General features: G+C 41.6%; 1 protein-coding gene across 9 annotated transcripts in view; it reads left to right on the top strand.

Moving 5' to 3' along the window:
* Window positions 1–22,687, top strand: part of LOC138740295 (NALCN channel auxiliary factor 2-like) — a 330,405-nt gene that overhangs the window by 282,996 nt on the left and 24,722 nt on the right. The gene's annotated exons all lie outside the window — the stretch shown is intronic.

The following is a 22,687-nucleotide window of genomic DNA, read 5'->3' on the forward strand; positions in this document are numbered from 1 at the left end:
TCTTCTTTAAAAGTTCAAAGCTTATGTCCGGGTAAAAAAATATTTTTTTGTCCCTTATATTCCAACGGCTTCTTGTCTTCTCTAACCTTCTTTCTTGCCTGCTCCAGTATGTTTTTTCTTGTCGTATATCTTAGAAATTTTACCACTAAGGATCTCGGTTTTTGATGTGGTGGCGGTTTTGGTACTAGCGCTCTATGCGCCCTTTCAATTTCTATTTCTTCATGTGAATCTGTCATTCCCAGCACCTTCGGGATCCATCCTTTTATAAATTCCTTCATATCTGACCCTTCTTTGCCTTCTTTCAGGCCCACTATTTTTTTGTTGTTTCGCCTACTGTAGTTTTCCAATACGTCAATTTTTTGTGATAATAAATCTTGTGTCTCTTCAATTTTTTTTCGCTCTCTTCCAACTTCCCTCTTAAATCATTCATCTCAATTTGTACAGCAGCTTCTCATTCCTCCACATTTTCTACTCTTTTCCCTATTTCAGTCATGACCAACTCTAAGCTTTGCATTCTGTCTTCAGCTCTTTTCATTTTTCTTTTGATTGAACTAAATTCTAATGATGGCCATTCTTTTAATGACCTCATTTGTTCTTCGAAAAAGGCTTTATCTAAATTTTGTCCTTCTATTTTACCTTTTTCTTGCCTTTGAAATTCTTGGTCTTCTTCCTCCTCTTCTTCTGTGTCTGTATCTATGTCTGTGTCATCTTCTTCTCTTCTCTGTATCTGTGTATCTTCATCCTTCTCTGGTGAGCTGCTTCTGTATCCTTCCTGGGCCTCCAGAAGCTGTGTCTCCTGCTGTTGGGCCTCCTGCTGCAGGTCGACCCATTGTTGGGCCTCCTGCTGCAGGTCAACCCGCTGCTGGGCCCCCTGCTGCAGGCCGACCCGCTGCTGGGCCTCCCGCTTCAGGTCAACCCACTGCTGGGCTTCCTGCCGCAGGTCGTCCCCTAGCCGGTCGCCCCATTGCCGCTCACCCTCTTCCAGCCCTTCATTCTCTTTCTCACCACTCTTCTTTTTTGCCTACTTCCCTCAGTTGAACATCCCGATACTGGGCATCTCTCAGCTGGCTGCTCCTCAGCTGAGTCCACCTCCCGCCAGTGTTGATCTTTTCTTTGACTTGCGCACTGTGCATGCACAACTCTTCATGCATGTGCAGTTGCGCACCTCTTCTCGGCTCTGAGAGCCATTTTTGAAGTCCGCCGGTCGGGAGGACACTGCTCCTCTGGGGACTCACCGACATTGGAGATCGGCTGCTCCTCTCCACAGTGGCTCTCTGCTCCGATGTCCAGGTAAGGCCTTCTTCTTTCTTCTCCGGTGATTTTCCTTCTTCCCTTTTTTCTGCTATTCTTACTATTTCTCTTTTGGGTGCCATCTTCTGTCTCTTCTCTGTAACTTTACCTTTCTCTTCCTGTATTTTATGTTGATTGAGCTCTGTTTTTTCACACTTTTTTTTTCTCTCTGGAGAGGGCTGGTTCCACTCGACCAGCCACTACTGCATCACGTGACTCCTCCGCAGATATTTCCGTTAATGTGTTGCACAAAAAATTCCCTCTGTTAACCTGCCCTTGCTTTTCCTCCTTGTCCCAATTGCCATACACAAGAAACATGTTAATTGATTGCATTTTAAATGCTTTGTTGCCTTTTTGTTTTGATTTCTGGTTGCATTCTTCAATGCCCCACAATACTCGTCAATGTCACTTAAATATCCAAACAGAAAATTCTAGCAGGACATTCAGCGGGTCATGTGCAGTAGCATCTGCGGAGAGCAGAGAAGGGCTAATCTTTCATCTGGGTTCATCAACCCAGGCGAAATTGTTGTCAGGCTCACTTTAAAGAAAGATTGCCTCTCTCTGCAAATGCTGCCTGAAAGGGTGAGTGTTTTTAATATTTTCTGCTTTCATTTCATAGTGCCTGCAGATACCAGCTTTTGCATTGCTGCAATTAAATTGACTGGAAATCTGAAGCTGGTAATTTCTGAAAATGGATTATGACCCAGAAAATTATCCTGTTTTTCAGTGCCAAGAACAGAACCATTAGAAAGGAGCCCTTTGAATAAAATATATATTCTCCAAAATCTTTAGCAGAAGTGGGGTAATTCCATGTCCGTAGGTGCATGACTTCTCGTGATCAACACCCCATTTGGAAAGCAGCTCTGTCATCAATCCTAATGAAATTATGGAGGAGGTGGTATTGTACCCAACAGTTTGAGGACTGTGTGGGTGGGAGACTATCAAAGTGGCACTTTACACAAACACTAAGCAGGGACGTCTCTATCGATGTTAATCTATCCTTTGCACTGTTGGAATCAGAATCAGGATTTATTGTCATAAACAAGTCTTGCAATTCATTGTTTTTGGAGCAGCGTCTTAGTGTAAACATTCATAATTATGAACTATGTTACAACACTAATATATATAAAACAAATTAAAACAGTAGTGCACGAAAAGTAAGGCAGTGTCTTTGGTTCATTGATTATTCAGGAATCTGATGGCAACGGGGAAGAAGCTGTCCTTGTGTTATTGAGTGCTCGTCCTGAGGCTCCTGTACCTCCTTCCCGATGGTAGCAGAATGAAGAGGGCATGGCCTGGATCTTTGAGGATAGAGGTTGCTTTTTTAAGACACCGCCTCATGTAGATGTCCTCGATGGAGTGGAGTCTGGTGCCTGTGATGTCGCAGGCCGGGTTAACATCCCTCTGGAGATTATTCTTGTCCTGAGAGTTGGCGCCTCCATACCAGGCAGTGATGCAACCAGCCAGAATGCTCTCCACGATACACCCTGTAGAAGTTTTCGAAAATCTTTGGTGACATTCCAAATCTCCTCAAACACATCACCAAGTATAGCCGCTGGCAAGCTTTCTTCATGAGTGCATCAACATGGAGGCTCCAGGACAGATCCTCAGAGATGCTGACACTCAGGAATTTATATTATATGTCAGACTAATTAATTAATCTAGCCAAATTGTTGTCAGGCTCACACTGTAAAGAGAGACATATAAAAATGAAGAGAGCCATATAAAAATGAAGAGAGCTTCATTGCTTGTTATTTTAAGCAATAAGAGATGTGCAAATAGCAGGGTGAGAATAGACCACACTTGGAATATTATATTTAGTTCTGGTCACCTCATTACAGGAAGGCTGTGGAAGCTTTAGAGAGAATGCAGAGGAGGTTTCCCAGGATGTTGCCTAGTTTGGAGAACATAGCTTATGAGCAAGGTTCACAGAGCTAGGCCTTTACTCTTTGGAGGAAAAACGATGAGAGGTGACTTAATAACGATCTACATGAGACATAGTTAGATATAGGGCAGGCAGTCAGCGCCTTTTTTCCCCAGGGCAACAGCAACAAACACCAGAGGAGATAGGTAGGAAAGTTTAGGGGAGACATCAGGGGTAAGTTTTTTTTACACAGAGAGTAATGGGTGCCTGAAATGCCTTGTCAGGGTGGTGGCGAAGGCTGGTATAATAGAGACATTTAAAAGACTCTTTAAAATAGTTTAAAATAGTTATGAATGTGAGGTAGGGAAGGTTTAGCTTTTTTAAGTAGGTTTATGTAGGTCAGCACAACACTGTGGGCCAAAGGGCCTGTATTGTGCTGCACTGTTCTGTCTACATCAAAGGGAGCTTCAATTTTCATTTAGCTGGTACATGCTCCAAACAAGTTCTCCTTTATTATTATTGGCCCATGCTGGCTCCTCGTAGTCTCATTCCTCTTTTGCTTCTTCACTCTCGCGTGTCCAATAAACTCTGCATTGATTCATTTTAATTTGTCATTTGCCGAAGGGGCAATTTGTAGCAGTGAAATGCCTACTAGCGTGCCTTTAGATGAAGGAGGAAAGCAGAGCATCTACCATGACCCCACACAATCACAGGGAGAACATGCAAGCTCCACATAGACAGCCCCAGGGGTCAGGATTGAAAATATTTTTTTTAAATATTTTATTTAAATACAGAATATAGACTCAATGTGATAACAACAATACATTTAATATAAAATTGTAGAAAAATATTCATAAGGTCTGGAAAAAATGGAGAGTCCCCCTTCTCCTAGTGCCCCCTTTCCAGATTCGAAAGAAAAGGGAACAGATAACAGGGGATAGAGGGAGATTAAAAGAAAGAAAATAGAAAAGAAAAAGCAACAGGAGCAAGGTTCGACATCTCAGAATCACATAATCTTCAAAGGATTAAATTTCTAACTAATTGACAAATATCGAAATAATCTGGGCATTTAAGTGATTTAAATAAGGCTGCCAAATTTCAAATTAATCTGTTCATAATTTTTAGATTTCATTATTATATAAATCTTGCCCATACAACTATTAAACTAGTCCCAATCTTCCACATGGTTGTGAGGTGCCGATTACTGTACTCAATAGAAGATGAATATAAGAAAATAAAGAAAAACTAGGAGGAAAAAAGAAAAAGAATAGAGAGAATCTTAGAGAGAAAGAGAAAAAATAAGAAAAGAACAAAGAGAGAAAACCCTCCCTTCTGGCACCCAGAATATATTGGGCCTTAAACCCTTCTCACTACAAGTCTCATTAAGCAGTCCACCAAAAGAAAACACTCAATGAATAACATAGTTAATTCAATCCCACTCACCCATAACTTGTTATCCTTAATACATATTTAACCCATTATTATTAAATCTAATTTAATATATTATAAGACAAAATATAAGAAACTACATATATATATTCTTCCTTAATAATCATTTACTAATAATCTTTTAGTAACTTAATATTTAGTAACATAAAATTATATCTAATACTTAATTTATAATTAACTAGATAAATTTAGAAATACATTCTTGATTTCTAATAATCAAGAGAAGAAAACTACTTCATATTAATCTAATCAGACTTAATCTATACTTATAATATAGACAAAATCAATATTAAACAATTCATCTAATCTTAACATTAAACATAAATAAAGTTATCATTAATTACTAATAATATCCAAGAAGGGGGAAAAAAACAGAATTGCATTTAAACATCAAAATCCTAATAAAATTTATGAAAATCTAATTATAATAACTCACTACTTGTTTCAATCTACTTAAATAACATCTGGTAATTTTTGAACAAGTTTCAAAGCTTCCCGAGGGTGAGGGTTTAAAAATAAAATTCCTTTCTCCATTTGATAAAATAACTTTAAGTTTGGCCAGATATGACAAGAAAAATTGTACATCCTTATTTCTGAGTGTGCGTTTTGCCATCAAATTCCGTTCTTCTTTTGAGTAACGTGGCGCTCATATCAGGAAATGAATAATAATTTGCAACCTTCGTATCCAAGGAACCCTTTATTCTTTCTGACTTTGGAAACTGTGGCTTTTTAACACTCTTTCCCTGTCCTGATATTTCAAGAAATTAATTAAGATAGAGCAGGGATTTTTCTCTGGTGGGGGATGGTGGTTGGGATATCAGAGTCCTGTGAGTTCTCTCTATAATCTGATGTTCTGTAAAATAATGTTGGGATCTGTGATATTACAGATTCTATCACCAATGTGTCTATGCACAATGTGTCTATGTAGGATGACTGTGATTGGCTGAGAGTGTAGCCACGCCTACTGGCAGGTCTTAAAGGATTGCTCCGAGCCAGACCAGGTCATTCTGGACTGATCGACCTACATGTGATATGCTCCAGTCTTCTAGTTAATAAAAGCCTTGGTTTGGATCAAAAAGTCTTTGGTTCTTTCGATGCGCTCTACAGGATCCAATCCATAAGAAAAGTAATTGAATCTATTCCCTCCATATCCTCTTTTAAACTGACTATCTTGAGATTATTCCTCCTAATATAATTTTCAAGTAGGTCTATTTTCTCAAATAATCTCCCCGTTTCATCTCTCCACATTTTGTTATTTTTTCTAAATTCTTAACTCTGAACTCTACGCCCTCCATATTGTCCTCCACATTCATTATCTGGGTATTCAGCAACCTGACAGTATGTTTCAGCTCCTACATTCCTTGAGAAATACTTTCCAGTCTGTCCAGTCGACCTTGAAATTTCTCAAAACCTTTTGTCAAAGAGCCCACTTCTTCTGCCACACCCTGGGCAGCCTGTATTAAGTCAATATTTTTATCGACTGTAATGCCGGATCAGCAGTACATCTCAAGGCCCAGACAGGCTTCTGGATTCTCTCCAACGTATAGACAGACCTCCTCCTCTTCAGAATCTCTGTGCTGCTGCCGAGAAGTCATTAGCCAAGCAGTTGAATTTGGGTCTGAGGTAACGTTCCTTGGTTTTTTTTTCCCTTACCCATTCTGGCGAATACAAGCTAAGAAAAGATTATTTTAATGGGGATTTTAAAAGTTTTTCAACAGAGCTATTAAAGGTTGCATCCAGATCTATTCATGCATCATGTGATCCCTGGATTGAACCAAGGTTATATGAGACGGCTGCACTACCTGCTGTGCCACTGTGCCGCCCAAGTCAGACAGCATGGCCAAAAAGTTGAATTGGATGGCACAGTTTCCTCACTGCCATGCAATCAGAATACGCTAATGCTTGTCATGCATAATAGGACATAGAGTTCGGTGTATCGATGTATTTGACATGCACACGTAGGTTGAAAGACAGTCACGCAGCAATGTTTCTGCAACATTGAAGTGTGAATACACTATCATGAACGAGTGAGGGTCTTGTCAAATAAACTAGGTCAAAGAATGTCCACTTCAGCACTCAGTAAAAGAGGCATCCCTTAATTGCACCATTGTTTATAATTAGCTTCTTCTCTGATGCACTGATGGACTAGATGTCAGTCTTTGCAATGTGAATCCACCATTTCTTGTGAGGATGGGGATGCTTTGGTTTTCCATTGCTTATCTGGTGTCTACTTCTCTCAACACAATGTCCCATCAAAATTTAAAGTTGGTCTCACTTCTGGCATCGTTTCCTGATGAGAACAGAGTACATGTCAAGGGGAGATAATACGGGGCTTTAGAGAGGTAAATGTATATTTTCGTCACAACTCCTAAAGTAATATACATTTACAGAACACAGTTTGGAATTCAACTGTGTATTGTCACATCTCCCAAGATTGAGTGAAAAGCTTTATTTTTTTTAAATGCTATACAGGCATTTGCATCAGGCTGTGCAATGAGAAAGTAAAAGTACAGGATGTACTGTTACAATATGTCAAAGAGTGTAGGGTACAGTGTTACAAAGACAGTGCAGAGTTTCGAGAAAAGTACAGTCAAAAAATGCATCTATGAGAAGAGACAAAAGCACAAGTCAAGTTTATTGTCATCTGATTGTACTAGTACAACCCGACAAAGCAGCGTTCTCCGGTCCTCGGTGCAAAACATGCAGACACACAACCAAAGTTAACACACATACAGGCAAGCAATATATATGCAGGGCAAGTATTCAAAATAAATAAATAAATATTGCGTCGTCAGTATGAGAGCCTCGGATCATTAATGTGAGCAGTTGCTTTGGTTGTTCAGCATTCTCACTGGCAGGTTTTCAGGTCAAAAATCCTTGTCAGTCTGACAATGACTCTATTTCTCTTTTCATAGATGCAGCCTGGACTTGCAGGCATTTCCAGCATTTTTGTTATTCAGATCTCCTATTTTTTTCCATGGAAAATAATCAAAAATGCTTATGGAATGTTAGGATCTGTACCTGAAGGAATGGAGCAAAACGTGTTGGGGTAACATTGTATTTATACAGAGCCCATTCAGAATGCACACTGTAAACATTTCTCGGCATCACACCTTAGGAAGAAGGTAATGACCTTGGAGGGAACACACCAAAGAGAGCAAAGAGATGCCTGGACTCCACTAAACCACTGGGGATGATCACACATAAATTAATTTTAGACACAGCAGAGTTACAGGCCATTTCAACCCTCGAGCCTCTGCCTGCCCAATTAACACACGGCCCCCATTTCAAACAGTGGGAGGAAACCGGAGCCCCTGGAAGATACTCATTCTGACAAGGAGAGATCACATAAACTCCCTACCGAGAGCGCAGAATTTTGACCCCGGTCCCGATCGCTGGTGCTGTAACAGGGTTGTGCTAACCGTGCCACCGTTGCCTGAATGTTAAAAAGTTAGTCATTCCAACATCAATTAGATTTTGAAGTTATCAAAGTTAGCTAACAGGAATAAATAGAGAATTAGAAAGTCTGTGACAATGGGAAAGGGGAACACAATAAATGTTTGATTTGCAGCAGCATTGGTGAGGAAACCCATCTTTCTGAATAAGATGTTAAATTTGGGGAACTCTTCCATCAAAGATCCATCGCAAACATTAATTGAGAGATTGACGGTGCTTGGTAACTGAAGTTATGATCTGGTAACGGGGAAAATCATGGGAAATTTACAATGCAGGACGGAGATGAGAAAAAAACAATTACCCAGAGAGTTGTTGGTCTTTGGATGCTTTGCTGCAGAGAGTGGTAGAGGTGGGTTCTCTGGATAAGTTCAAGAGGGAGCTAGATAAGGTTCTTGTGGACAGGGGAATTTAAGGGTTATGGGAAGAAGGCAGGGACAGGGTACTGATAGTGGAAGATCAGCCATGATCTAAATGAATGGTGGTGCTGGCTCGATGGGCAGAGTGGCCTACTCCAGCATCTATTGTCTATTGTCATTCAGCCCATTGTGCTGTGCCAGTAAAAATCATGATGTGAAGTCCAACTCCTTTCTCAACCATTTGGTCCAAACCCTGCCTGTCAGAGCTCCTCATACATTCCAAGGACTTATTAAATGGGTGAGAATTTTGTCTTCTTTCAGGCAGTGAGTTGTGGACTCATACCAAACTGGGTAAAATGTCTTTCCTCAATTACACTCCAGGACTTCCACAAATTTATTTAAATTTGTGATTCTTCACCCTTTGTGGCGCTCTTCCAAATTACTTTATCTTAGCACCTCATAATTTTACACATCACAATCAAATCACCCCTCAGCCTCTTCAATATCAATGTCGAAGTGTGTTTATTGTCATATGCATTAGTACAATATACTGGTGTAACATAGAGGGTCACCTTCCTGGTCAGACAGGAAAAGAGGTTGAAGGTCACTACCCCGTGCCATTGAATGTCAGACCCACCCATGCTGATACCAGTTTATGGCTGGTCACCTTACAATTGGTCACCTGGAGTCGCATGTTCCTCGGTCAGCCCCGCCCCCCGATGCCTGATGTAAAATCCAGCCGTGCGCTCCAGCCACTCTCTTTCTCCTTTGTCCTCTTGCTGAGTTAACTACCCGAGCCGATCCAGACTGGGGATCGTGAACAGTGTAAGAGAACCAACTAATCATGTGGTGCGTAGATGGGTTGGGGCACTCTTTCAAATGCACCAAAAGTGGAACTATCATGGGTTATTTGATCTAATTTGTAAATAGCTTTTGTAAATTGAGTGTCGTGTCTCCTTGTTGGGGGAGGGATGGCAGGGATTGTTTGTTTTAACCCTCTGCAATTGTGCCTGTATGTAAAGTTAAACTGGATTGTAGCAAAATCATTTGCGTGTGAGTGTGCGTACCTCCTGCTTCATATTTGTTCCCCGTTGTAAATAAAGCTCACTGCTTAATACTACCATGTGACCAGGGCTGTCACACTTTGAACTCTTCAAACTTGTTCCCAACCACAACAGGTGCATGAAAATTTTTGCTGTGGCCAAATTGGTCCGTACGGTACTGCTACAATGCTAAGTCAGAAAAAGAGAGAATAGATATCAAAGATTAATAAATATTCACAGTTGCAGTTCATGCAAGAAAATAAAGAGACTTTTCAGTGATATTTTGGGGATCCTGGGTTAGATTATGGTTAGGGTTAAAATAGTACATGGAGGTTCAACATGGACAAGACAAAGGAGATGATTGTGGTCTTCAGGAGGATGAAGGTCAACCATTTTCCATTACATATCAATACTTCTGTCGTGCAGATCAGATACTATTTATGGTCATGCAATAAAACAGAAATGTAATGTTACATGAAATTGCCTTTAGTCTGCCTTAAGGCAGACAAAGATCCACTATTAGCATTGCCCAATCCCCTTTCAGTCAAAGCATTCCCCACCCCCCAGAGTCACCGAGTGTCTGTGGATTTGCCTCCAGTCCTCCCACATCTCCTGTAGCTAAACAAGAATCCAGTCCTGAGTCCAGATCCAATGCTCCGACACGATGAGGAAGCCTTCAGTACCCAGGGCCCTCCCGGAGCCCTCCTTGTCCTCAGTATCCTCTAGAATCCTGGTTCTGGTTCTCATGAGTCAATCTTCAGCAACCTTCAGCCTGGTGTGCGGCCTTTGACCTCAAGTTGCCAGCAGCCCGCAGCCCGTGTGGGTTCCTTGCCTGCGTCACCAACTACTCACTAACTGTGTGTGTCCTACAGTTGCAGACCCCTCGCCAGTCTGCCACCAGGGTCACGATCCTTAGGGCCATCTCCTCTGCTCCTCATTCTCAACAGGGGAGGATATGGAATCTATGGAGGGTGCAGAGGAGATTTACCAGGAGCTTGCCTGGATTGGAAAATAAGTCTTATGAGGCAAGGTTAGTAGAGCTCAGACTTTTCTCTTTGGAGTGAAGAAGGATCAGAGTGATTTAATAGAGGTCTAGAAGATTCTGAGTGGCATGTGCCTTTTTACCAGGGCAGGAATAGCAAACACCAGAGGACATCTAGGTAAAGTAAAGGGAAGAAAGATTAGGGGAGACATCAGGGGTAAGTTTTTTACACTGAGAGTTGTGGGTGCCTGAAATGCCTTGCCAGGGATGTTGGTGGAGGCTAAAACATGAGGGACATTTAAGAGGCTCTTAGAGAGGCACATGGATGAAAGAAAAATAGAGGGTTACGAGGAAAGAAGGATTTAGTATTTTTTGGTAGGCATATACAATTCGGCACAACACCGAGGCCAACAGGGCTATACCGTGCTTCAATATTCTATGTTCTATGTAATGCAGACAAAGATTCACCATCATCAGAAATTGCCCGTCATCCCTTACAGTCAGAGAAAGAAAAGCAAAAGAGAGTCTCCTCCAGATTGACCAAGTGTCCATGGATTTGCCTCCAGTGCTCCCCCAGCCTTCGCAGCCACACAGCCTTTGGTCCAAGCCATCGGCAACCCAAGTTCCAGATCCAAACTTCTAACATGATTAGGAAGCCCTCAGCGCCCTCTGCTCCCTCTCACATCTCAGTTCCAAAATTTGATACCCTTCCAACTGATCTTGAGCCAGTCTCCAGCAGTCCACAGCTTGGTATGAGCCCTTCAACTGCAGTCGCCAGCCCATAGCCTGTGTTGGTTCCTTGCCTCAAGTCACCAACAGCCCGCCACCTGTGTGTTCTTCAGCATCAGGGCCCCTCTCGGGTCTGCCGCCAAAGTCACCATCTTGTGGGTCATCTCCTCTGCTTCTCCCTCTCAAACAGGGGTTGGTCTCCATTTTCTGCATTAGTCCTATGCTTCCCTGAAGTCTTCAACCCCTCATAGCTGCTGCCATACATAGGGGACCATGTAAACATCTTGGTCCCTATGTATGCATCAGGGTAGGCATCTGAAAATCAATCCATTGTGACTGGGTGCCCAAAGGAACTATGAAGTGATGACCAGCTGGAGCTCAAAACATTGTGCAGTGAAGACAACACGTCACATTTTAAATATTCTTATCTTGGAATTGTAGATCGCTGTTCCAGTGTGAGATGTTGGAGCACTGTTAATACTATAAACCATCTGTATTTCATATCATTAGACATGTAGATGGATTCATCTTGATCTAATTGGACATTGTGTTGTTGCCAGAATGTATTTTTTATGAGAACACCAATGAATTATGAGGTGAAATGATGAATGGAATGAAATTAAACACATATTACATTTTCTCCCCTTATTGAGTTGTTCCCACAGCTGGATTGCAAATAAGTAGAGTAAATGATATCAAATCACGCATTCTTCTGCACAACTGAAGCGTGAATGAAGAGAAAAAAATGTTCAGCTGAAGGGATTGTGAGGGACGAAGATAGGGCAACAAAGACAAAAGGATATTGGTGTAAGATGAGTGGAGGAGTTTTGGGGAGGCAAAGGATTTTTACAGAGAGTGGTGGGTGTCTGGAATGCATTGCTGGGGGTGGTGCTGGGGCTGAAAGGAATCTCAGACAGGCACATGGAGTTATGGTGTGTGAGATTAGGAAGGGTTAGTTAGTAGAATGGGTTAACACGATAATGTGGGCCATCCTGTGCTGTACTCTTCTATGTCTGTGAACGTCCCAAATGTAGGAACTATTACTGCCTGATTTGATTCATGAGCAGCATTTACAGGAAAGGTAGATGATATCCCAGCTTCCATACAGGAAAGGTATATGATATCCCAGCTTCCATACAGGAAAGGTAGATGATATCCCAGCTTCCATACAGGAAAGGTAGATGATATCCCAGCTTCCAGACAGGAAAGGTAGATGATATCCCAGCTTCCAGACAGGAAAGGTAGATGATATCCCAGCTTCCATACAGGAAAGGTAGATGATATCCCAGCTTCCATACAGGAAAGGTAGATGATATCCCAGCTTCCAGACAGGAAAGGTAGATGATATCCAAGCTTCCAGACAGGAAAGGTAGATGATATCCCAGCTTCCAGTCAGGAAAGGTAGATGATATCCCAGCTTCCATACAGGAAAGGTATATGATATCCCAGCTTCCATACAGGAAAGGTAGATGATATCCCAGCTTCCAGACAGGAAAGGTAGATGATATCCCAGCTTCCATACAGGAAAGGTGGATGATATCCCAGCTTCCATACAGGAAAGGTAGATGATATCCCAGCTTCCATACAGGAAAGGTAGATGATATCCCAGCTTCCAGACAGGAAAGGTAGATGATATCCCAGCTTCCATACAGGAAAGGTAGATGATATCCCAGCTTCCATACAGGAAAGGTATATGATATCCCAGCTTCCATACAGGAAAGGTAGATGATATCCCAGCTTCCATACAGGAAAGGTAGATGATATCCCAGCTTCCAGACAGGAAAGGTAGATGATATCCCAGCTTCCAGACAGGAAAGGTAGATGATATCCCAGCTTCCATACAGGAAAGGTAGATGATATCCCAGCTTCCATACAGGAAAGGTAGATGATATCCCAGCTTCCAGACAGGAAAGGTAGATGATATCCAAGCTTCCAGACAGGAAAAGTAGATGATATCCCAGCTTCCAGACAGGAAAGGTAGATGATATCCCAGCTTCCATACAGGAAAGGTATATGATATCCCAGCTTCCATACAGGAAAGGTAGATGATATCCCAGCTTCCAGACAGGAAAGGTAGATGATATCCCAGCTTCCAGACAGGAAAGGTAGATGATATCCCAGCTTCCATACAGGAAAGGTAGATGATATCCCAGCTTCCAGACAGGAAAGGTGGATGATATCCCAGCTTCCAGACAGGAAAGGTGGATGATATCCCAGCTTCCAGACAGGAAAGGTGGATGATATCCCAGCTTCCATACAGGAAAGGTGGATGATATCCCAGCTTCCATACAGGAAAGGTGGATGATATCCCAGCTTCCAGACAGGAAAGGTGGAAGATATCCCAGCTTCCATACAGGAAAGGTAGATGATATCCCAGCTTCCATACAGGAAAGGTAGATGATATCCCAGCTTCCATACAGGAAAGGTAGATGATATCCCAGCTTCCAGACAGGAAAGGTAGATGATATCCCAGCTTCCAGACAGGAAAGGTAGATGATATCCTAGCTTCCATACAGGAAAGGTAGATGATATCCCAGCTTCCATACAGGAAAGGTAGATGATATCCCAGCTTCCATACAGGAAAGGTAGATGATATCCCAGCTTCCATACAGGAAAGGTAGATGATATCCCAGCTTCCATACAGGAAAGGTAGATGATATCCCAGCTTCCATACAGGAAAGGTAGATGATATCCCAGCTTCCATACAGGAAAGGTGGATGATATCCCAGCTTCCATACAGGAAAGGTAGATGATATCCCAGCTTCCATACAGGAAAGGTAGATGATATCCCAGCTTCCAGACAGGAAAGGTGGATGATATCCCAGCTTCCAGACAGGAAAGGTGGATGATATCCCAGCTTCCAGACAGGAAAGGTGGATGATATCCCAGCTTCCATACAGGAAAGGTGGATGATATCCCAGCTTCCATACAGGAAAGGTAGATGATATCCCAGCTTCCAGACAGGAAAGGTGGAAGATATCCCAGCTTCCATACAGGAAAGGTAGATGATATCCCAGCTTCCATACAGGAAAGGTAGATGATATCCCAGCTTCCATACAGGAAAGTTAGATGATATCTCAGCTTCCATACAGTGCACATGTTTAAATAAAGAGTGAAACTTTCTGGAAAGTATATACAGAGCCCTCCATAATGTTTTGGCAGACACCTTTTTTTCCTTTATTTACTCCTCTGCTTTGCAGTTTTACATTTGTAATCAAATAATTCACGTGTGATTAAAGTGTGCATTCTAGATTTTATTCAAGGTTATTTGTATATATTTTTATTTGACCATGTAGAAATTACAGTATAGCACTTTTTAAATATTTTTTTCATAAATATATCAAAGTTTTCCATTTTCAAAATATATATGTTTATAACTTTTTCTTAAAAAACAAAACACAACAACCCATTCCCCATCACAGTATAAATTCATACACCTTCAGGGCTTACAGTTGGTTTAAAAAAAGTCCTCATTGGGAAGGTCACTTGCATTTTTATAATGTGTGGCAATTACTTGGAAGTCTGACTCCCCTCTATAGATAACACGATGGAAGACCAGAGATGGGAGAGAAAAAATCACATACAATCTAAAGAACAAATATGATATATTTATAAAAATATAGCATCCGTATTTGGATTATATAGGGGCCCAAATATAATCTAAAAAAAATTATGAAGTTAGTTTTAAAAAAAGAATTACAATATGTGCAATTATACTACTTTTTATACATAGTGCCCTCATTTCATGGCACCATAATATATGGGACATAGCAGTGGGATGTATATTAAAGTAGTCGTGTTTAACACTTTGTTGCATATCCCATGCATGCAATGAAGTCTGCGATTCATAGACATCACCAGATGCTGAGTATCTCCTCTGGAGATGCCAGGCCTCCACTGTGGCCATCCTCAGCTCTTGCTTGTTTTGGGGCTTGACCCCCTAAATTTTCTCTTCAGCATATGGAAGGCAAGCTCAATTGGATTTAGATCGGGTGACTGACTTGGCCATTCAAGAACTTTCCAGTTTTTAGCTTTGAAAGACTCCCTTGTTGCTTTAGCAGTACGTTTGGGATCATTGTCTTGCTGTAGGATGAAGTGCCATCCAATAGGTTTGGAAGCGTTTGCTCGAACCTGAGTAGATAAGATGTTACTATGCATCTCAGAATTCATTTTGCTACTGCCAGGAGCAGATACATCATGAATGAAGATAAGTGCGCCAGTACCTGTAGCAGCCCTACATTCCCAGACCATAACACCCCCACCACCATGTTTCACAGATTAGGTGAGATGCCTTGAATCTTGGGCCTAGTTCTCTTATACCTGTACCAATGAAACAATTAAACATACCCAAGAAATCACAAACACCTGTGAAGACAAGGGTCCCAAATGGTGACAAAATGGGAGGAGTATGTATATAGGGTGCTGTAATTTCTACATGGTCAAACCAAAATGTATACAAATAACCTTGAATGACATCTGGAATGTGCACTTTAATCACCGGTGAATTGTTTGAGTACAAATTTAAAACTGTGGAGCACAGGGGCAAATAACGGAGGGCTTTCTACTTAGGATTTTATTAAGATAAAATTTATTACCCAAAAATATGGAGAATGCGGTTTTGTTTGATGAGCATAGTGACAACATACATGAGGACTTTCTCAGCAAATTTTGCAAAACTGGGCAAAATTCCTTGAAGTTTAATTGAACTATTTATTGTCATGTCCACTGTTGATCCAGTGAAAAACGTGGTTTTTGTTTGCGATCTCAGCAAGAAAACCCATCCTGAAGTACAACAGGTAGAGGGAAACTAAAACAACATGGCTACAGTGAAAAAAGTTCAGTTAAAAATAAGGCAAGGGCATCATTATTTTACTAATGAAGACGTCCACTCAAGACTCACAATTAGAATCAGAATCAGAATTTATTCTCATGAACAAATCACGGAATTCGTTGTTTTGCAACAGCATCACAGTGGAACATTCATATAAACCACCGTTTAAAAAGAAATAAATAAAAATAGTGCACAAGAAGTCAAAGTAAGGCAGTGGTTTAGGTTCATTGATCATTCAGGAATCTGATGGCAGTGGGGAAGAAGCTGAGTCCTCGTCTTTAGGCTCCTGTACATTTTCCCGATGGTAGCAGAATGAAAAGGGCTTGACTCGGGTGGTAGGGGTCTTTAAGGATGGAGACTGCTTTCTTAAGACACCGCCTCATGTACATGTCCTTGATGGAGTGAATCCTAGTAACCGTGAGTTAACAACCATCTGGAGCTTTTTCTTGTCCTGAGTATTGACACCTCCGTACCAGACGGTGATGCAATCAGCCAGAAAGCTCTCCATGGTATGTATACCTGTTAAAGTTTTTTGAAAGTCTCTGTGACAAACTGAATCTCCTCAAACACCTCAAAAAGTATAGTTGCTCGCGAGCCTTCTTCATAATTGTATCAACACAGAGGCTCCAGGACAGATCCTTGGAGATGTTGACACCCAGGAATTTGAAGTTCTTGACCTTCATTCCACTACTGACCCCTCGATGAGGACTGGCTTGTGTACTCCTGACTTCATCCTGAACTCCACATCATCTCCTTGGTTTTGCTCACGTCGTGGCAAGGTTGTTGGTGTGACACCACTCAATGAGCTGATCTATCCCCTCAGAGCCTGATTACAACAGATAAAAAAATAACTCCTGGAATCTGGTGGTCCATGTTTCCAAACTTGTGAGTCTTCTGTTCTGTAGAAGAGACTGTGGCCTGGATAGGATGGGTATTTTAATTTGTTGGCTCCATGTAGATGAAATTGGCAGAGGGGACATTGGTTTGCATGTTAGCATTTTCTTCAATTTCTTCCAGTCTTCCAGTCTTCAAAATGCAATTCCTGTACCAAACTGTGATACAACCAGACATAATTCTTTTTTTACAGTGCACGTATAAATATTGTTGAGAGACATTGGACACAAGTAGAAATAACATGATTACAGGGTTGTGGCCATTGATTCATGTACCATAAAAGGACTTGAGTGGCTTCTTTCCGGAGTTGAATGCAGAATTTGCAGCATATACTTATGACCTTTCCATTGCTGCTGTGACCAGCATCTGAAAAGAGTGACTCGGAGCTGAGGGAAGGGGAGAGAGGAAGAACAACTTCCAGCTCCACAGAATCCAATAAATCAATCAGGGCCCATTTTGTGAAGAGCAGCTTTGCTTTATTGCAAGGTTCAAACAGTCACACTTTCTAATATCTTGCACAGATAAGGGCATGGAAGAAACACGCAGTGATGGGTGTCCACATGATCTGGTGAGGGCCGAGGGTGAAGCATGGAGATGATTGCATGCTGCTGATCAGTTTGGGGATGCACTTTTTCTCTTTGCATTCGAGAAACAAAGATGGATGTTTGAACCTTACTGCACGAACAAGGGAATCACCAAAATGGCGACTGCACATGTGGCAACATGATTAACTGTGCAAAGGGCAATGGGGAAATTAGTTAGGAAGCTTCCAGGCCAACTTCCTGATGGGTGGCGAGTGATTCAGAAATGATTGCTAGCCTAAATGGAGCAGAGAAATAGGATTAGCGTAGATTCTGTAGGTAGGAAAATTGACATTGACGGGGTGGGCAGGAGGAATATAACTTTGACCCTTCAACATGCTCAAGAAAAATCACATCCAAAAGTCTTCGCCGTCTTATGCAAGTAAACACACTTCTCCACCTGCAGATAATTTCACCAGGTAAGTTTACTCACTTGCCTTCGCAAACATGTTGCACGAACTTTCATAATCAATAGCTTCTCTGGGCAACCAGCTACGTCGCATGCACGGAACAAAATGAGGAGCACCAGAAGGTCCGACTGTTGACAACATCACAGCCAAGACAAACAGTGATCTCACACTGGTTGACGCCATCATTTCTTATGTAGAAGGGATCCCAATTATTTTCCATTTTAGACTTGCAAACCTCATGTTGTGAAGATTTCTTTGCTCTTTCTATGAACACCAGGATTCTCTAGCCTGGTGATCCACTCTCATGCATTTTTAAAAGTTTTAGTTTGCTAATAATCCCCTTGATTTAGTCACAAAGGTAAAAGAGACATTTATATCTTAACTTGACTCAACAGAATTACCATAAAAATATGGTGTTTTCAAAATTATATGCCTAAGAAATCAGTTCAAGTTTATTTATCATCCAATTGTATAAGGACAACCCAGTGAAAGAACTGCCAATGCTGGACAAAATGTAAAGTTATCATCCTTGGGAAGAACAGAAAAGAAGTAGTGTTGGTGTTCAAAGAGATGAAAAAAAACTAAATGCCATGCTAATCTTTTGCCTGAAGGTATAAGGTGGTTAGGTAGAGTCTAGAGGGAAGGTGTTTAGAAATTGTAAAATATCAGGTCTGGCACAGTAACACAGTAAACAGAGCAAAACAAAAACTGCAGATGCTGGAATCTTTAGCAAACAATGGGAAGCTTGGGGTGGGGGTGGGAAGACAATGAGAGGTAGTGTCCAGGATGTGATCGATCATTCTTGGGATGGTGCAGAGAACATTCACTATCATGTTGCCTGGAATGGAACAGTTCAATTGTGAGGAGAGAGTGGAGAGTGTGTGTTTGTTTTCCCTGGAGCAGAGGAGTTTAAGAGGGGACCCGATTATGGTGTACAAAACCATGAAGAGTATAGGGTAGACTACAGGAAACATGGAACTTTGCCTCACCTGCTGAGTTCTTCTAGCTTCTCATTGCAGCCACATAAAACTGATAATTTGCAGAGAATAAATATACAAATTCAGAAGTGGGCCATTTTCTTCTTCGTTGTGAAGATGTTGGATGGCATTGTCATGCATGTTCAGCTTTCTCAATACTTTGGCGTGTTAGATGGGCAGAGGAACTGCAAGGAAGATCTTTAACTTGTGAAAAATCATGGGAAGCCTGCTTGTTATTTTTCTTTGTGAAATGATTGTATATTGAACAAAAGTGTAATGCTCCAATTATTCACTGTGGTGCGATCACAGCTGGAACACACTGTACAGTTTCTCTCTCCTGACCCGAGGAGAGATGTACTTGTCTAAAAGAGATTCCAACCAAGGTTTACTTAAATGGTTTCTGGTATAAAAGATTGAACCTAAGCAATGAATGGGCCTGTGTTTTTTTTCTAGGATTTAGAAGGAGAAACAAACTCATTGGCACATAAAAATATGAGGGGATAATGTAGTAGGTGCTGAGAGACTGTTACCACAAACTGGGAGTACAGAATAGATGGACGTGACAAATTGATATAGAACTGGTAAGAGCAAAAATATCTTCAGAGTGAGGGTTGAGAATCCTCAGACTTCTATAAAAAGGATTGTTGTGGAATTGCTTTGCACAACCTCATGGTCCAAAGGATGAGAACTGTGCTGGAATATTCTGTGCTATTGATGTGCTGGGGAAATGGGCTGAGAAATGGCAGATGGAGTTTAATCCTGATAAATATGACGTGAGGCATTTTGAAAGCACCTATGAGGCTTAAACAAACACCATGAAAGGTAAGGTCCCACTGAGGAACAGAGGGTCCTTGGTGTCCAAGGTGAAAATGACAATGCAGATAAATAACATGGTTAAGAAGGCATACATTGGCTTTAATTAGTTTTGCTATTGAATACAAGAGCAGGGAAGTTATACTCAACTTTATAAAATATGGATCAAGCCTCAACTGGAGTAATGAATGCAGTTCTGGACCCATATTGTAGGATGGACAAGATAGATACTATGGAGAGGGTGAAGACGAAATTCACCAGGAAGTTGCCTGGGATGGGATGTTTCAGTTTTGAGGAGAGACTGAAGGTATTAAGTCTGTTTTCTCGGAGCAGAGGACATAAAGAGAGAAAATTAAATAAATAAAATTGTGGCTTATACCTAGGGTAGATTGCTGGAAACTGCCCCCTTATCAGGGGTAGATAAAACTAGAGGTCAAATCTAAGATAAGGGGTGAGAAATTTAGTGGGAATCTGAGGCGGACCTTTCTGACCCAGTGTGTGTGCTGAGTGCAAGGAATGTATTTCTTGAGTGAATGGTGGAAGCAGAGTTGTTGACAGCAATGAAAAAGTGATGAAACAACTCACCAAGGCAAAGAAAGTAATGGGCCAATATGAAATATGGGATAAATATTCGGCTCACTAATCAGCATGAGCAGGATGGGCCAAATAGCCTATTGCCGTGCTGTATGACTCCAAGTCTCTATCCATCACTTGTTTCCAGCCAATACTCATTTAACAGGGAGACATTGGCTCTACTTTTGGTGAAGTAATTCAGTTTAGAAAAACACAGTCATGAATTATGGTAAATGTGCCATAAATATGTTTCTGGTATTTTTATGTCCAGTAAAACTTAATGCACGAATTCTTGAGTAGTTCTGATAAAATAATGTAATACATGAATTATTGCTTATAAATTAGCATAACCTTTAATGTTTCACTTTCCGTAAAAGACATTAGTTTCTATTCTTTCACTTTAGGGCAGAGATTCAAGCTGGGAGTTTTGTTCTGGATTTAATCACCATCTAACCTTTTTACCAATGATCAGAACCAACTTAGACTTCACAATATTGTGCATGAAATTATCAACTGAATTGTGTTCGTGTTATCTATTATGCTAAGTAAGTGACTTATTAAGGGAGCCTTTTGGAAAGTTAGACCTGAAATGATGCTTATAAATTCAATCCTCTTCCTTAAAAGATTGTTCACAACCTTGACACCAATGGCACATCAAGCTGAGATTTGGACATCATATTCTTTCCTTCATTAAGACCTTAGAAACATTAAAGATATCCCATTCTATGACATTCTTATGTTACATTGGAAGACCATTCCCCCCATTGTCATTTTCAGCAAACTACCCCTTGGAAAATTGGGGAATTTATATTTCTATTAATGATTAGCATCAAGGGAGGCTTGCAATGTTTCCAAGAATCTGCCCCTCTCTCTCTCTCTCTCTCTCTCTCTCTATCTATCTATTTATTTATTTAATCCTCTGTTTCTCCCTCTCTCTCTCTCCCATAAGCCCAAAGAATGATCATCTCACTTTGGCTTTCTAGGGTTTGAGCTGGCTAATGAGGGTGAGGTGGGTCACATAGACATATGTGGGGAAGAGGCACCAAACTATATGGGTGTACGAGTGGTTACCATGGGAGTGTTATTCTGCCACTTTCTCTAGCATTATGTCTGCTCCCAATGAAGAGATTCAAGGTTCTACCTTCTATATTTGAAGGGAAAGGACTAGTGAAGTCGGGAGCTTGCATATTTCCACAGAAGCTTTGAGGACATCCCTGAATAGTTCCCTTGTAATCACTTCCCATAACAGAGTTGGGAGAAAACTGGCTGTTTCGGGATCTGTGCGTGTAAGCAATGTTGGCCACCCATCAGAGCTGACTAAAAGTAATTAAAACCATGATAATTTGACATGTTTGCATAGAAAGTCTTCAAGGGTCATTTCTTTCTTTTTTTTCTGTGGCTTGCCTTCGCGGACGAAGATTTATGGAGGGGTATGTCCACGTCTGCTGCAGGCTCATTGGTGACTGACAAGTCCGATGCGAGACAGGCAGGCATGGTTGCAATGGTTGCAAGGGAAAATTGGTGGGTTGGGGTTGGGTGTTGGGTTTTCCTCCTTTGTCTTTTTGTCAGTGAGGTGGCTCTGCGGTCTTCTTCAAAGGAGGTTGCTGCCCACCAAACTGTGAGGCACCAAGATGCACGGTTGGAGGCTATATCAGCCCACTGGCGGTGGTCAATGTGGCAGGCACCAAGAGATTTCTTTAAGCAGTCCTTGTACCTCTTCTCTGGTGCACCTCTGTCTTGGTGGCCAGTGGAGAGCTCGCCATATAACATGATATTGGGAAGGCAATGGTCCTCCATTCTGGAGATGTGACCCACCCAGCGCAGTTGGGTCTTCAGCAGCATGGATTCGATGCTTGCGGACTCTGCCAGCTCGAGCACTTCGATGTTGGTGATGAAGTCATTCCAATGAATGTTGAGGATGGAGCGGAGACAGTGCTGATGGAAGCGTTCTAGGAGCCGTAGGTGATGCCGGTAGAGGACCCACGATTCGGAGCCGAACAGGAGCGTGGGTATGACAACGGCTCTGTACACGCTGATCTTTGTGTGTTTCTTCAGGTGGTTGTTTTTCCAGACTCTTTTGTGCAGTCTTCCAAAGGTGCTATTTGCCTTGGCGAGTCTGTTGTCTATCTCTTTGTCGATCCTTGCATCAAATGAAATAGTGCAGCCGAGGTAGGTAAACTGGTTGACCGTTTTGAGTTCTGTGTGCCCGATGGAGATGTGGGGGGGCTGGTAGTCATGGTGGGGAGCTGGCTGATGGAGGACCTCAGTTTTCTTCAGGCTGACTTCCAGGCCAAACATTTTGGCAGTTTCCACAAAACAGGACATCATGCGCTGGAGAGCTGGCTCTGAATGGGCAACTAAAGCAGCATCATCTGCAAAGAGTAGTTCACGGACAAGTTGCTCTTGTTTCTTGGTGTGAGCTTGCAGGCGCCTCAGATT

Source organism: Narcine bancroftii, chromosome 8 (assembly GCF_036971445.1).
Source record: "Narcine bancroftii isolate sNarBan1 chromosome 8, sNarBan1.hap1, whole genome shotgun sequence".
Classification (NCBI taxonomy): domain Eukaryota; kingdom Metazoa; phylum Chordata; class Chondrichthyes; order Torpediniformes; family Narcinidae; genus Narcine; species Narcine bancroftii.